We start from the raw sequence: 17,950 nt of genomic DNA, 5'->3' as shown, positions 1-17,950 counted from the left end.
CTATGGATTTTTGGCCCATTTATTTTCTGTGCTTTCTACTTTTAATGCCTTTTTATACAGTGAGCATATTAACCCTTTATGTGCCATGCAAATATCTTCTCCCAGTTGCTCATTTGCCTTTCGATTTTTGTCATCCAGCTGTTGTCCCTCTTGGTCCTGTTCCTAGTCTGCTTTTTCTTCTTAACGGGGTCCTGTCTTCTGGTGGGAAGCTGGGTGCCTCTCTTTCTAAAAGGCATTGTACCCTGGAGTTTACTACATTAGTGTCCACGTGGGGATACAGAGCACAGGAGTCCCCGGAGTCAGACAGATGGGGCCTGGAAGGGAGCAAAGCCTTCTGCTCTAAAGGGGGTCACAGGTAGCTTGACTTCTCCTTCCCCTTAAAATACCTTAAAAGGCAGGGAAGAGTAGATCCACACCATTAAGGGTCTGGGGCCTTAACTCAGAATTCCAGAGAAAGGAAAGGTGTTCCACTCAAATTTATTGGTGTTTTTCTGTAACTGCAATATTTTGATCAATTTATCTAACTTCCATTGCTTTGGATCATTCCCCAGGTTGCTGGGACAGCACTGGACCCCTCCGGCACTCCCTGAACCCCCGTTTGAGATGCACCTGTTACAGGCTTTACAAAAACTTTGAGCGTCCCAAAAGGGAGGCACTGTTAATATTACTGCAATTAGACAGAAGCAGAGAGGGGGACAGTGTCCAGTTGACAAGTCACACAGGTTAAGGGTTCTTTCAGGATCGTCATCTTAGAAATCTGACCCAAGTGATAGACTGGAGTGGGAATAGAATCTTTCAGAACCTCTCACTAGAAAGAGGTTCCTTTGACTACTCTCCCTTCTTCCAAAAATGCGTCCTGTTTCCTTTTCCATCCTTCCACTCACCCAAACTTTTCTCGCGATCCCCAAACTCTCTTAGTTACTCCCGCATGCTGCTACCATTGCTACCATCTTCACGGGTGCCACGTCTTTGTCACTGCCGGCCCAGAACCCACAGATCACAGGCTTGCAACTGGCCTGGCAAGCAAAGTCTTCCGCTACTGAGGCCGAGTGAGTGTGACTGCAGCTTGGGCCGCCAAGACAAGCGCTGCGGCCGAGCTCTGTGCAGATGTGGCCCTGACACTCAGGGACAAGTGAGTTTTCCTCAGTTTCCCGAAGCATAAAAAAGGAGCTAAAAGCAAGACTGCTTCCTAGAGCTCCGGGGAACTAAACAAGTTAATATAAAGTCTTTCATAAAGTAAGTGCTTGGCAAATGTTAGCCATTGTCTGTATCATTACACATCAATGCTCGGTTAGGGTTTGCTGACAGAGGAATGGTTCCTGGCCACCTCTTCCATCCACAAGAAAAATCAGTCTGATGTCCCAGCGGTCCCAAAGCCATAAGGGGAAGGACTGCAGGTCTGGTTTTGACAAGCAGGTATGTTAGAATAAGAATCCAGCTTGTCCATCACGGGCTCTGGTACTCCAGGTTGTTCCCGAAAAGAGCAGCAGGATCTGTGTCTTGGTTTGTGTGGCTCCCAGCAGATAGATTTAGATGAGAAGCAGCCACAGCATCCTACGGTCCACCGATTTCTCGGATGGACTTGCCTGGTATAGGCGCCCATTCTTAGATGCCTTCTCTTGGGGTGAGCTTGAACGTGGGCTCCCCCACACCTTTACACTCACCTTTCCTTTGTGAGGCAGCACTGCAGTGAGCCACTGCTATGTCACTTTCCTTCCAACGGCCTGCGGGCCCCTTTCCCAGCCTGGCCCTAGCTCTGGATAAATAACAAAAGATCAAAGCTTTCCTAAAGCCACAAGAAGAAAGGGGATCAGGTTATCTGGGGCATTCACTATCTACTTATGCAGGCCAGTGTGCAGTCACACACACACACACACACACACACACACACACACACACACACACACGCCTGCTGGATGAAAAATTGCAAAGCCAAACAAAGCATGAACTCTTATGAGGGAAAAGGAGGGAACCAAGTGAGGAAGATAACAACAGTGTGAGATTTCAGTCAAGAGCAGTTTTTTTTTTTTTCATTCTTGGTGGGGAGGAGGGTGACGGGGTTTGCTTCAAACCAGGAGTTTGGGATCCAAAAGCTAACAGCCCCTTAGAACTAAAGTAGCTCAACTGGGTGCCACTATAATAAATCAGAATCAGTTATGTAAAGTGTAAAATTATCATTTGGAAATCACTCTCTCTGAATAATTCAATCATTGACTTTCACATCAAACAACCATTTCAACCACCCACACACACAGTTCAGTCTCACACTGGTCTTAAACTCTCTTTAATTATCGGCATTAACCTATCACATTACTATTTCATTCCTATTTCATTCTGGGGGAGGGGTCAGTGATTATGATAAATCACAATGGAGGAGAAGGACTTTCAGCTGTCCTTCTACAAGGCTCCAGGGTTCCTTGATCTGACAGTGACAGGTCTGCTTTTGTCCCAGAAAGGGACAAGGACAGATAAGTAGCTTCCCTCTTGAGAAATGCATTACAGGTACTAGTCTAAAAAAAAGGTCAAAAATGCTTTAGACTCTAACTCCACAGCAGTGTGTGGCTGATCCCTATGCCTACACCCCAGCATGAGAGGAGATATCTACTTGTTCCTCTGGTTGATGGACAGGACATGGAGAAGCAGATAAACAAGGGTCACCAGCATGTACCCTATCAGACATATACCCCATGGTATAGTTGTTACCCTAAAATAACAATAACAATGATTTCTAAAACATACACACATTTGTCTCAAGATAATTACTAAATCTCTAGGAATAGTTTCCTTAACCAAGAAGGGTAAGTCTCCTATTACTTTGTCTGGGGAGGCTTTGACCCTTGTCTTAGTGAACCCAAAGAAAGTAGAACTACACCAAAAATGACATACAGAGAAATGTCATTTAGGGAGCCAGAGTTTCCTCCCCTGCAGGTGGCCAGTCCAGCTCTCTTGTTCTGCACATTGAGTATCCCCAAGCATGGCTCTCGCCCCTTACTCTTCAGAACATCCAGTTTCCACAAAAAATAAAGATTTCTCTGGGAGAATATTCTTTATAACATCCTATAAGAAAAAGAGAGAGAAGGAAGGAGGGAGAAAGGAAGGAAGAGAGAAAGGAAGGTAGATAGGAAGGAAGGAAGGAAGGAAGGAAGGAAGGAAGGAAGGAAGGAAGGAAGGAAGGAAGGAAGGAAACGAAAGAGAAGGAACACGAAAACAGGTCAAATGTCACCTTTGTGTGTAGGTTAAATAAATTGCATCACATCCATTCATTGGAGTGCATTTCGACCATTGAAGATCATATCATGTATGTGTGTATGAGCTGGTACCTGTGTGGAAGCTGTTCAAAATATAGTGTTAAAAGAAAAAAGTACAGTCAGGTGAATCATTGGCAGCCACAGGATCACCTATGATTCTATTTTTCAAAAATATATAAGGAGAACAAATCATGTTAGATACTTTCAAAATTCTAGTAATGGTTCTTTCTGAGTTTCATTATTACAGGTGATATTTACTTCTCATTTCCTACTTCTACTTATATCTGTATTTCCTAATTAGTCTACAAAGAAGTGGTGGGGTACAGTGGCGAAGACCACGGACCTGGATTCAGTCCTCTTGTAGTCATGTTCGGTTCTGCCGCTCAAGGATATGACCTCAGCTGTTAGTACCTTTCTTTGCCTATAAAATGGGGAAATAACCATATGAACTGCTCCAGATGATCATGGGGATCAATCCAGTTAATACTGTAGAGCTCATAGAACTGTGACCGGCACATAGTAAACACTATTCAAGCTTTAGCTATGATTATTAAAATAATCACATATGTCTTATATAATTAAAAAAAACAGAGACCTCAGGCCAGCTGTCAGATCTTAGCCTTCTAAATCTCTTGGGGTAAGATTCCTCAATAGAAAAGTGAGAGAATTAGATAGATGACCTGAAAGGCCCATTCTCGATCTGTGATGGTTTAATTTAATGGGGATGCTTTTAGTGGGCCCTGAATGTAGCACAGAGGTGAAAGGGAACACTTCAAAGCAGGCTGTAGCAGGGGCTGGTGGGAAGAGGGAGCGATGGGGCCCACGAGACAGATCAGAGCCCAGCAAAACCGTGTGCAGAGCTTGGAGGGGGTGGTGGGCCGTGTGAAAACCAGCCAAGGCGATTTGCCTCTACCCTCAGCTGTGTGATTAAGTGACTGGCTTCTTTTCTACCCGAAGCCAGACTCCAGCTCAGAGAACCTCAGGGACTATTTTAAAGAAAAGTTATTTCTTTGTTTTTAATTGTAATTAAGTAGGTATTTTATAATTTTTAAATGGTGCAATTTACGTGTCACTTCCGTGATGTGCTGGGTACCCTTCACCAGAGGGAGAGAATGAACGTGTAAGAGGACTGCTGTGTATTATTCTGTGATTAGAGAAGTGCATTTATGCAATTGTGATAGAACTGAGATGCTGGGATATTTCGAGACTTTGTTAAACCTGCCAGAACTTTCACAGATGTACTTGGAGCCAAAGTTTATTCATGTTAAGATTTCATTCATCCTTTTCCCATACTTTGACAAAATGTTTAAGTTAGTTTCTCATTTTATTTGTCTACTGAGTTCCCTAAGTTAGGGAAATTAGTATTGTGTGTGTGGTTTGATTTAATTAGCAATTGGGGAAATCGGCCTGGCATGTTTCATGGAAGCTTGGGGAAATTGTCAATTAGCATTGTGTTAATTGGTGTCTGCCATCCTTGCTTTTTAGTTTTTAACCCCTTTTACCTTGTTCCCTCTTTCAGTATGTAAAATCTGGCTGTTTATTATTCTTTAAATAAAGGATTAATTGCCTGAATTCCTGCCTCTGTTCCCTGTCCTTTCTCTCCCTGAGCAGATGGGGAGCTGGGCAAGCCCATGGTGGCGGCCTTGCTTCTTTCAGACCCTCATCCTGCCTGGCACGGGAGAAAGCGTTCTGCGGCACTGCCATGCTCAGCCGCGAGCTTCCTTGATGCTGTGCTTGGTGCCCCATGGACCCTCTCCATCCACAACCACTGCAGATCCTACCTGGTCCTCAGGAGGCTTCACTGCTCCTTTCTCTGCAGGCTGTGGGTGCTGTACTGCATCTGAACAACTCACTTGTCTGATCCAATCAGCACACTCCTTGTGGGGAGAAGGAAAGCCTCCCAAAGGAAGAAAGGGAGTGTACACTCATAGAATGCCTCCTAGCAGCCAGGCTCTACAAATCTCAAGCCTCCCAAAAAGGCAGGTTTCCAATAGAAAAGCTGGGGCTGAACTCCACCTGTGGGATTCACGCTGAGACTGTCACTCCTTTTCAATATGGTTATTTCTGGAGACCAGACCCTCACAGTCTGAGTGTTCACTGGATCAGCAGTATGGGTAGCAACTGGGAGCTGGACGGGAATACAGAGTTCCAGGCTTCAGTGAGATTTATCAAGTCAGTGCCTGCATTTAAAATCTCCCCAAGTGACTCATATCACATCAAGTGTGAAACACACTGCCTTAGCAGCACATCCCTTCACCTCTGATAAGCCACAAGCTGGACTCTGTTGTAGAGCACTACTGTACTCCAGCATCTGTGGTCTTTTCTTCCATAATTTTAGAAATTTTGACTGAGCGGTTAGTGTCCAGATAAAGAACATATCCCCCAGAATTCTTCATAATAGATTGTGATGCTATGACCAAGTTCTGGCCAATTAAATAAAAGTAGAAGTTTCAAATGGTAACTTCCTGGGACCAGGGATATAGCTCAGTGGTACAAGCACCTGCCTGGCAAGCACAAGGTCCTGAATTCAATTCCTGGTTCAAAAAAAAAAAAAAGAAAGAAAGAAAGAAAAAAAAGTAGTGATCAAATGGCAACTTCCTTAAAAGGCTACCTTGGACTATAAGGATGAGGACTGTACCTTCAGGCTGGCCAAGTAGAAATGTAGGAGGAGACTGAGCCCTGACTACTCAGTGAGGCAGAGCACCCTACTTAGTACTAAATTCCCCAAGTTCTAAAATATATCTGAGCCATTTTTCTTTTGGGATGGAGGTAGAAAAGTCCTGTCATCCATGGACAAACCTACTCCTGACTAATACAGAAGTGAAAGCCCATCTCATCTGCACAGCACAGAGCTCCCCAAAGCTGAGAAAAGGCAGCACAGGGAAACTACGTATAGTGTACAGAACACAGGTTCTTTGAAGACAGAAATAATAAGGTGCTTGCTGATGAATACAACTGCCCAGCACTGAGATAAACTGGCTGTCTCGCTGAGGTAGCCAGGTTCTTGTCACTGGAAATGTTCATGGAAAGACTCAAGGGCCACCTTCCCCAAGCACTGTAATGGAGAGTTCTGCCCTGGGTGGAATACCAGTCTTTCCCAACTCTAACCCTTTCTCTCTAAAGAGCTATAGAAAAACAAAAGCACATCTCAGGACACAGTGGATTTTAAATCCTGAATGTGCCTCATCATTGAACCAAGTTAGGAACATCTCTCTTAGTGTCAACTTCCTCTCTTTTAGTATAAGAACTTTGAATCATTTATTTGTCCCTTGCCTCTTAGTTCCCCAGGAGCCCATCCCTACTCTCCTTTTTGCCACTGGGGCTGGCAGTCTGCAAACTACATTTCACAGATTCTCCAGCAGCTTCCAGTGAGAAGGGAGGCACTGGAGGTAGATCGGAAGTCACCGAAAGTGAAAAGCTTCCTGTTTTTTGCTTAGACTCACAGAGCTCTGGCACTGGCTGGCATTGTTGGATTGGCAGTGGGTTGGAGTAATTCCCAGACCTGCCCCTCCAGGGGCAGCTGAAGTGCCTCTTGACAGTTCCAGCGGCACGGCTGTGGGCTCAGCTGCAGGCTCGAGCACAGGGGCATTGGCAGCTCCCTAATCTCAGATCCTAACCTCCTTTTCCTTCTACAATCTATTACCCACCTTCTTCCTGTTGCTTCTCCAGCCCTTCCTACTCCTTTGAAGCCAATTCCTCCTTTCAGTCTCTTCGGTGTGAAATAGTATAGATGGCTCCTGTTTCCCTGGCTGGACTCTGACTGATGTAATCACCAGAGCTCAAGGGTCTGACTTTTCCTCTGAGGCCATCGCTGGGCGTGCCCGAAGGAGCCTTGTGGAAAATGAGCCCATAGCAACAGTATACCCTAGCCAGGCCCTTCTGCTCTGCCCTGCTCCCCAAGATACATGCAAGACTAGAGGGTTGTGGGCTCTTGAAGATAACACCCAGCAACTGCATTTGATGATATCATACTGTGAGACAGATCTACAACCTTAATTTCTCACCAGTATTTTAACTCCAGTCTAGGTGTTATGTAGCTGGTCTTATTGAGAGGACAATAGGGAACCTGTTTTCCAGGAGTTGGTTTATGCCAGCAGAACTGCATTCCCATGTAATATGTATCAACAAGAACTCTCTAACATGCTTCTAACCCCAGTTCTCCAGCAGATTTAACTATTAGACAGCACCTATTTATAAGCAAGTGAATTATACCTTTCTGTTTGATGGGGAAAGAAGAGAAACTCTCTGTTGCAAAATTTCTTCAAAAGCCTCCTGGGAGAGAGATAGGTTTTTAGGGAAGCTGCCTCTTCCACCCCACTCTAGCCAGCCCAGGATCCAGAAGAGGTTCTGGGGCCAGTTTGTGGTTGGAGATCAGGTAGAAAGGGAAGATCAGAGAACCAAAAGAAGGAAGCTCATAGATTTCCTACTGAATTCACTCCATCTCTTATTCCAGAAAATACACTATCAACAGAACTGTAACCACCACCCCCTTAAATCAGCACAATGACTTAGATAGACTTGAACCCCCTTCAGGATTTTGGCACATTTCTTCCATTATCCTATACATATCAACACTCTGATGCAAGCCAGACATATAGCAGGGCCCAGAGTTAAGCTCTGACATGACTCCAGGAACTGAAACCTTCCAATTCCCTGTATCACCTCTGAGAAATTAACTGAGCTGCTCCAAAGAAGTTTAGGGGCCACTCAGTAGAAATGGGATCCACTGTGAGAAATGGTTATAAATATTCAAAATCACATTATCATTTGTAAATTCATCTTAGAATATACTCAACAGTTCTGGTGAAGAATCACTGTGTGTTTGTACAAGTCCCTTGTGGTCCTAAGGTCAGCTTCAGAGGTTCTGGGTTCTGGCTCAGTCCACTGGGAAAGCAGGAAGCTGCCCACACCCAGGTCTTTAGAACACACGGCAATTGCCAGGTGAGTACAGAGTGGGACTTTGGTGAGAGCCAGGGACTCTGGAGTCCCCTGGGAGGACATGACCACACCTCAGTGCCCCTATTGCCTTTCCATACAGCTCTCCCATTGCTAAGCATGACCCAGTCCTTGGCGACTACCTACCTAAAGCAATCCTTGGGAACTGAAGTCAGAGTTAACTAAAATTGGCCAATTTTACCTTCCTTTTCTCTGTAATCTCTCGGTCCATGTCCTCTTCTCTTCTTCCTGCACCAGCCCTGAAAGCCTCCATAGAGCTTCCAGTAGCACCGACAAACATGAGAGAGGCACAAAGCAGAGAAGCTGGAAACGGAGTGTCCATGTCCAGGTCTCTGGACCCCCAAACAATGACTACCTAGCTCCCTGGACCAGCCCTTCCACCATGAGGCAGCCTTTTGGGGTAAGAGCTAATGAGGAGCTTCCTGAGCACCAGAAACCCCCTCTGTGCAGGAGGAGGAAGAGGTCCGGTGGAGATCTCTCCAGCTCCTTCACCTCTGCATGATCAGAGAAAAGGAGAAGAGCTAAATAGCCCTATAGCTGTGAAGACAGCCATTCTGACCAGGCTGGCAGACAGTGGCTGCTTTCATCTTGGCAGAAGGAAGAGGATAGGTTTTGCTTCTGTGACTATTTCCAGCTCTGTAATTCTACTATGCCTAACCACGAACTTTGTGATTTACTCAAGCCTGACACTATCTCCATTCAGTCCTCTATTCCCCCAGCTTCATCAGTCTCTCAGGAAATATTCATCCCTAAGTGAAATGTGGGCTCCAATCATCCGCTTGGAGACAAAACCTTTTTTTTTTTTAAAGAAATGAGTGACCATTTATAGGCTGACAGCACAAAGTGACAGACACAGTGATAGATTTCTGGGAGACTGGGAAACAGATCAGACTGGACACCTGGGTAAACATTGGTTTGAGGATTTCCCTGGCCTTGGGCAGCAGGGGGCTGAAGGTTAGTGATGAGGATACTTGGAAAGTTATAGATTGATAACAGTGGAAATATCTCTGGCCAATGACAAGAACCTGCCAGCCGCCCATCATTTCAGAAGCAGTTTCAGGATTCATTTTGTTTTTTATTCTCAAAACTTATTTCCACTTGGATGACTATGAGCACATTCCACAGGCTCAATGCATCATTTCTGTGCCAGCCCACCTACCCTCTATTCTAGCTCCACTGAAGGCATCAGCATTCTCCCAAACCATGGAGCACAAAGCCTAGGAAAATCTTGATTTGTCAGACTGACACACCTCCCTTCAGGTTCCATGCTTTTTTGTTTGTAAAATTACTCATCAAATTAGGCCCTTGCTTAACAAGCGCACCAAGTCAGGTCCTGGGGACCTCTCTTCTGGGCAATTGTGAGGTGCTTCTGGCTGCCCTGTTCATCTTGTCACCTCAGTTCTCAATCCCGAACTGGACTAAATTCCCTGTCCACAACTACCAGCGACCTCAGCACTCTCATCTCCAGAAGTCCCTTTAATCTCAACTCTAAGGAAAAAACAGTAGGGTGTGTTGGCATCATCTACTGATACCTTAATATCAGTGTTCAGTCCTTTATCCACAATTCCAAAACAGAAGATCAAGGAAAAGTGTAAAACATATTTCTTGGAATTTATTGATAAAACTTATCATGAGGCTATTTAAAATTTTTACTTACTCCATTTAGAATATTCTTACATATTATGTGTTGGTTTGGGGCATATTTTTGCAAGAGGAAACAATATACAGGATACATATTTTATATGATTATTTATAATAATCACCCAAAGAATAATATACAGAAGATTGCAGGAAATCTGTCCACACACTAAGACCAAGAACCCAGCTGAGAGCCTGGATCCTACAATAATGTCCTGCATGAGTCCTGCTTAGGACCTAGAGTTCATGACAGTGCTTCCCACGAATCCAACTGGAAGCCCAGAGCCCTTAACAATATCTCATGCAGGCCTGTTTCATGATCTGTGCTGGGGAGGCCCAAAGGTCAGTGGTAGAATCTAGGAAGTCTGTGCCAGCAAGATGTAGGATCTGTTCTAGCAGGCTGAGAGATCTGTACTAGAGTTAGGAAGCAATGCTCAGAAGGACCAGGGCTCCCCCGAAAGGTACCACAGCCATCCTCAGCAGCAGTGAGGTCCCACAAGCTCCTCCCGTGATCAAGATGGCCAAGTTCCCATCAGGGAAGCCAATGCAGCAAGCTTCACAGGAGACCGGCAGTGCACCATCTTTCCCTCCAGAGCCAGGAGGCGATTCTAAAGGTGAGGACCAGAGCTCCCCCAAAATGAATCGAAGCCATTCTCAGTGCCAACGGGGTCCCAAGCTCCTCAGAGGATGAAAACAGCCAAATTCGTCAGGAAAGCCAGCATGACGAGCTCCTCCTAAACAACCAACAGCTCCTTACAGTTTCCACCAGCTCCACCAACCTCTCTCAGCTCCCAACCACCTTTCTCCACTCCCAACAGCCTAACTTCTTCTCGAGTTCTGTCTCTTATGCTGCTGGCAACAATCCTCAGGTAGGCCTCGCACACCCAGCAACTCGCTTACTCAGTTCAGCTGGGGGTTAAAAGTCGACCACCAGTTATCAATCCACTACATATTACTACTAAAACATCAGTCCTTTTAACTATGGAACACTTTCTAGACCCCATGGGGCATAGTATGAACTGCAGGGCTTGTGTACCATAATATCTTGCTAAAATCTGAACATTTTGTTGTTAAAACACATGTGGCCCAAAGGATTTTAGATAATGAATTTGGGGCCTGTCTAAACTTGCATTAGAGTCACTATTTTTTGTGTTTTATATGTAGTTATCAGTCAATGAATTCTCAAATAGAGCATATGTTTTACAGAAGGTAACTTTCCAGGCACTGAAACATATAACTGGTTAAGCACCTGATCCTGCACCACAGGTTGATACCACTGTGGTTCTAAAGTACAATGAACAAGCTATGGTCCCACTGAGGGAATATGATGAGGAAGGCATTGTTACAGACTGGAAGCTCAGGGAGAATTTTGTAGAGATTTCCCTGCCCTGAATGTTAAAGAAGAACTATAAAGAAACTGCAGGTAGAAAGTCACCACTTCAGTCTAGTGGTCTATACTAAACTAGCAGACTTACAACAATGGTAAGGGAATTGGCCACTACTTAGACAATTATATTACTTTAAAAATTGCTCCTTCTGCTGTTACTGATATCCCTACCACCACTGCAGCCAAAATGTCATCTGGACCCTCAGCAACACTGGGTGAGAAATCCTACTTCTGTTACAAGTACTGTTTATGGAAAGTGCAAAGAATGCTAGGACTGGTAGAAAACGTGGCCAAAGAAGCAGCTATAGTCAGATCACTAAGGGCCTATTTAGCAAAAGGTTGAGGCCAGTAGCTCAGAGTATGACCTCAACACTTAGCAATGCTGAATACGTTACTAATGCTTTTGTGCCTCAGTTGCTTCATCTATACCATGGGAATCCTGCTGCTGCTGAGGGTGACACTACCCAGTTCATACAGGTACTGAGGATATGGTGAATTGTGCTAGTAAAAAGCTTAGTGAATATTCAACAACTGTTAGTTGTCATTAGTTGTGTTACTATTCAAAGGCTCTTGCAGGCAATGTAGAGCAAATGAAGAGTTGTAAGATGGTCAGACTAGCATTACGCTGCCATTATGTTGGCAGCCTTAAAAGCAAGAAGGCTGAGGGCAAGGAGACCAGTTAGGAGGCTGTTGTAGTGATCCAGAAAGCAGATGAAGTAGGACTGAGTTCACAGCTACAGCAGCAGGATTTAAAGGTGCCATTCTGAGACAAGTAGCTAGCTAAATAAATACATTAATGGAAGAGAAGAAACAACCTTTTCTCAATACTAGGGATTGAACCCCGGTGGCTTACCACTGAGCTACATCCCCAATCTTTTTTCTAAAACTGTTTCCCAGGCTGGCCTTGATCTTGGCTTTTCTCCTGTCTCAGCTTCCAGAGTATCTGGAATGATAAAGCCTGTGTCTCTGTGTTCAGCAGAAGTGTGTTTCCTACAATGCAATTCCAATGAACAGATATGAAAAAAACAACAGAAGTAGAAAATCTCCATTAAATACACACACGACAGCATCTGTGATAGGCAAGAACCGCCAATGGGCAGTACACTGGGCAGACAAAACTGGGATGGGCACAGGACAATCCAGCAGTCTCATAGTTTATCTCCCCATGAGATACTCTTAATTACAAAGAAAAAATATTATGTTTATAGTGGACCAAGCTGGCAGTCACTGTCTTAAACAAGTGATCCATGATATCTTCATTAGCAATAAGATACATTGACACGATGCACCTCCTCACAGGATACTCTGTGGACATCAGTTCTGTGGGACACTTGCCTAAGACGCAGAACATTCTAATTATGAGAAAACATTAGACAAGCCCAAATCAGGGAACATTCTACATGAAAGCGTCAAAGTCAGGAAAAACAAAGTGAGACTGTCACTGATTTCACGAGAAAAAGGGGACATGACAACTAAATGCAATATGGCATCTCAGAATGGATCTGAGGACGGGCATGGTGGTGCACACCTGTAATCCCAGCACTCAGGAGGCTGAGGCAGGAAGATCATTGTGAGTTTGAGACCAGTCTGGGCTACAAAGTGAGCTCAAGACCAGCCTGAACTGCATCCTGAGACCCTGTCTCAAAAAAGACAAAAACAAAAACAAAAACCAGAATGGATCTGAAACCAGGAAAGCGGCATTAGTGGGAAAACTGATGAAATTCAGATAAAACCTGTAAATGAGTTCATAATGCTGGGACCATGTTAATTCTCAGTTTCTATAATTATATTGTGGTTACATAAGATGTTAATAGTAGAGGAAGCTAATGAAGGGTACTAGGAACCCCCGTGTTGCTTTTATAGACTTTTGTAAATCTAAAGTCATAGTTTCTTCATCTGACCTGCCTTCCTGGACACCCGTGGAGGTGCTGAGTGTGACAATGTACAAAATTACACAGCCTCAAGGTGATGCCTGAACACAAACTACTTTTAAATATCTCCCAGTCAAGTCCCCACCATGACCATGTTTTGCATTCATTATGCACATGTCTTTCTGCACCATTAGAAAGAGGAACCTTAAGAACAGGAGCTGTATCTTACTCATCCTTCCCAACCCATTGACAGTTCCATGAATAATACAGTATATTGTTTACTGACACTCAATATTTCTGCTAATTTGGCCAAAGGAAAATCTCCTTCAAGGTCATGTTCTTATAGTTAATTCTGATCTTATTTGAGAATAATGAACAGTGAAACCCACATTTACATGGCATGTTTCCTTCAGAAAGCCAGGCCTTCAGGGAGCCAGGTAAAAACAATGATAGAGATTATGCCTGTTCTCTTTCTGACATCGTATAAAATTAATGACCAGGAAACCACTCCAGTAGCTCTCTAGTAGAGGCAAATTTTTTCCTAGGAGAAGGGGGCTTGGCAATGTCTACTGACATTTTTAATTGTTACCACTGGAGGAAATGGAGGTAGATCTACTGGTAAAGATAAAGGGTGGTCCCTAAACATCTTACAGTGTATAGGACAGCCTTCTGCAACAGTTATCCATCAAAAGGTCAATAGCAGCAAGGTTGAGAAGCCCACTTTATGGCCTTCCTTATTATAAAAGCAATTGAGAGCTATTCATGGTCCTCCTAGAAGAAAAAAAATGCAGTGTAAGTGAAAGCACAGGGCAAGTAATTTTCCTGAATTCAGAGATAGAATTCCAAATGTTTGGAGCAGAGCCAGGTAATGTCCATTCATCTCTAATTTTCTATACAGCAGAGGTGTTAGAAATCAGCTACGATTGAAGAGTTCCACTGGTCAAAGTCAAGGAAATGAAAATTACACATGTCTTCAAGTACATGTCTGTACTGAATGACCCATCTCAAGAAGCTGCTATGAAATAGGGCTCATGCCCACTTCTCCAGGTAGGTACAATGTTCACATCTTTTACTGGCTATTTCATAACCAGCACAGGTGAGACTTCCTGATGACACAATGCTTGTCATCTCTGAGGTCTAATGACAACCAAAGGGACCTGTTGCAGTGTGAAAGTTAGGGCCAGAGAGAAAACCGTTATAAGAATAGAGACCAGGAAGAAGGGAGGGCAGGCAGAAGTTGAGCCCTTGTGGGTACAGTATGACTGGAATGAAAAAGAATAGACCATGAGTGGCACATTCAACAAAAAGGCAGGGAAGGAGGCAAATGTCACAATCCCATGTATTGGTCAAAGTTCTCCAGAGGAATATAACCAATAGGATATGTACAATTATTACAGCAGATTTATTAATCAGGGGTTAGATAGTCCCACAGTAGCCATCTTCAGACTGGACAGCTAAGGAATCCAGTAGCTGCTCAGTTCATGAAGCTGGAAGCCTCAGAACAAGAAGGACCAGTGCTGCAGCCCCGATCAGAAGCCAGTGGCCTGAAATTTTCCCCTGGAGAGTGTAAGTTGGTATTCAAAGGCTAAAGAATCTGGAGTCTGGTGTCCTCTGCCAACAGCCACAGGGGGGAAAATGGACCCATTCAAGGAGCAGAGAGGAATAAAATCTTCCCTTCTGTTTTTTGTTTTTTGTTTTTTGTTTTTTTCATTCCATCTGGACCCCAGTCCTTTGGAAGGTGGGTCTTTCACACACAGTTCACTGAACCACACACCAATCTTCTCCAGGAACACCCGAAGTAAATTGTACCAATTTCTCGGCGTCCCTCAATCCAGGCAAGCTGACAGCAAAAAGTGACCATCACATCCATCCTCTCTCATCCATACCTCTCACCGTCTGTGCCCGGCTGGGCCTTGGATGTGGCTCTGATGGATAAGGGCTGAGCCTGCCCACATAAGACAGAGAACATCATGAGAAACCACTGCACACATGCTGGGTTTTCCTGGAGCAAGAGGACAGAGATGCAGAGAACTCCAGCCTTGGTACAGGCCACTGGTCTAGCAAGCCACCCAGAAAAACTTTACTCTAAATCACTACTCTGTGAATAAAAAGTGGTAGTGAACCATCACCTGACCAGTGAGAAGACACCTGTTTCTCCATTCTGCTTGACACCATGAGTAATGAAAAGAGCATTTACTCTCAGCAGGGGGCAGAGGACTTCTGCCAACACTGGCCACACTTGACCTTCTGCAGCCAAAGACACTATGCACAGAAGGCCAAAGCACCAGGGCCTTGCCAGAGCTTGTCAGGGAGCCCCACCCTCGCCCCGCCCCGGGAGGTACCAGGCACCCAGCGTGAACAACCCTGCCTCCAGCGGCCTCTGAATGAAACAGAGCGGAGCACAGCATGTGTCTCTCTTACCTCTAGTAATAGACACCTAGAGCCCTGGCTTTCTCCAAGCTAACAAGATTGGTGGTTCTGTATCCTGCTTTCAGTATGACTTCTGGAGCCAGGCTGCTTAGGTTCCAACTCCAAATCTACTGCCCAGTGTGTGTCCTTGGTGCACAGCTCTTGCTAAGCATCCCTCAGTTTTCTCACCTGGAAAATGGTGAGATGGGTCCTCGTCCTGAAGAATTCATCCAACTAAAGGATGTATGTCTGACAAGGCCCAACTAGCATTTGGGAGTGTTAGCAGTTATCGCCCGTCTCCTCTGCATGGAGCTGTCCGTCTGGAGCCTCTGCTCAGCGGAAGAGACTCAAAGGATGGCAGCAGTCACTCGTCTCCATCTTCATGTACACCTTGGTCCCTGACCTCAGGGACTCAGAGAGACACGTCCACTGCCACTCCTGAATGTTGTATAAACTGAGAAGTACTAATAAATTGAGTTTTATTTATTCCCAATTTATACTCTGCCAGATTTCAGAAGAGAGGTAAAGCAACACAAATAAATCTGTGTAAGCTCTGCTGAAGGAACCAACACACCCTCTTCCTCCACTTCTTCTGCCAGGTCAGCTTAACCCTATCCAGATGAAAAGATCAGGGCATCCATGGAGCAAGTATGGAAGAGAGGGGTGTGGGCAGCACCCAGTCCATTACCAGTGTAGGTACCACCTCCTGGTGCCTGAGGATTTCCCTCCTGTCCTGCCAGGCTGCCCGCTGCTCTCACATTTCCTGAGGCTATCCCATGTCCACCCTGGCCTCAGTTCTCCTTGAGGAGTTGTAGGGACAAAGAATGTCAAAGGGCAAGTTGCCTTTCCCAGTCACTCAAAAAATAAAATTTAAGTATACAGATGAAATAAAGTCAATAGTAGCTTTGAGGGAGGGTGTGTAGGGGTTTGTTTCATCATAAAAGAAGGCAGAGAGTGTCTTGGTGGCTGGTCAACCACCTCATCTTAGGAGCCCCACTTCCAGGGGTGGCTCCAGCCCAGCTGCCCTTTCTTCCCTCCTCTGCCTACTCCTAGCCCCCCACCTTGCAAGCCCCTTGGTGTCCCAAAGCCCACCCTGACCTCTCACTCACAGGCCCCTGCCCTCCTCAAACACCAGTGTCAGAAGCTGTCTCAGCCTCCTTTGAGCCCTTCATCCCCTACCAGCTTTCCCATTTCACACCAGCTCCCACAGATGCTGACCAAAGATCTGTAACCTCCCTGACAACAGCCTGTGGGGCCAGCATGTAAGGAACATGGGACACAGGCCATAAACTCAGATGTTTGAAGAGCTTGGAGACCCCTGTCCAAATGCTAGGCAGACAGTTCTCAAGCTTTAGAATATAAAAGAATCAAGCAGAGGTAGGTGGTAGGGAAGGGACAGACAGCCTGTTGGCTAAAATACAGAATTTCTAGAATAACCCAGAGATGTTCTTTTAGTGGATCTGAGTTGGGGTCCAGGAATCTGTACTTTTAATAAGCTCATCCTGCCATGGAAGCTTGTGTCGTGCTTTGAGAACAGACCTGACTCCAGCACTTTGGCAAAGTGGAAAGAGCCCTGGCTTGGGCACAGAGTGCCAAAACAGTGAGGCCTTGGTCCTGACGCAAGGCAGGTGATCTTAGGCAGGTAAACAAGCTCTGTGGGCCTCAGAAAATTCCTCAGTGAAATCAGCTGGTAGGACAAGATTCCTAAAACTCCAATGGCACCAAACAATAGCTGACATTTATTGAGCATCTGTTGTGTACCAGAGGTTGTTCTAAATATTTTCCATGTATTTTTCCATTTACCCCTCATAACAGCCTCAGAGTGAAGTATAGTGGTTATCGATATTTTACAGATGAGGAACCTGAGGAGCAAATTGTTGAAGACCGCTCTGCTGGAGATGCAGAAACATGGGGTTTATATCCAAGCCGTTAGAGCTGAGAGCCATAGCACATCAGCACCATGCCCTTGTCCTGGAAAGAGCTCCTGGTTCAGACTCACAGAGGGAGTAAGCAGGATACAGGTCACTTGAGGTGCTGCCATACTGGCCTGCCCATCCTGGGCTCCAATCACCTCTGGCCTAGCCCCTGAGTCACTCTCTAAGCCAGGTTAAATGCTATTCTAACCCTATGAGGTCAAATTAGCCTCCAACTCATTTATGCAAAACTAAGAATTTCAAAATCCAAGCCCTTCTCAACTCGAGGAGCTTCATGTGGGGGTGGACAGGACTTCAGAGGTTTGGAGAGCAGGCTGGGAAAATGCCCATGAGGCCAGACGGCCAAGCAAGCCTTGCGAGGGCAACAGGCCACTGCATGCCTTTGTGGCATCTTTCAGAGTTCAGAAAGTACTAGCTATACCTCAGGCCATGAAGTGATAGCCAAAAATCCCTGGGAATCCCAAGGGCCCCTGCCACCCCCGTAGAAGTGGAAGGCACAGGGTCACA

Source organism: Chinchilla lanigera, unplaced genomic scaffold, assembly GCF_000276665.1.
Source record: "Chinchilla lanigera isolate Chin_1 unplaced genomic scaffold, ChiLan1.0 scaffold00023, whole genome shotgun sequence".
NCBI classification, from domain to species: Eukaryota; Metazoa; Chordata; class Mammalia; order Rodentia; family Chinchillidae; genus Chinchilla; species Chinchilla lanigera.
The sequence above is the reverse complement of the archived record's forward strand: the minus strand, read 5'-3'. Positions refer to the sequence as shown.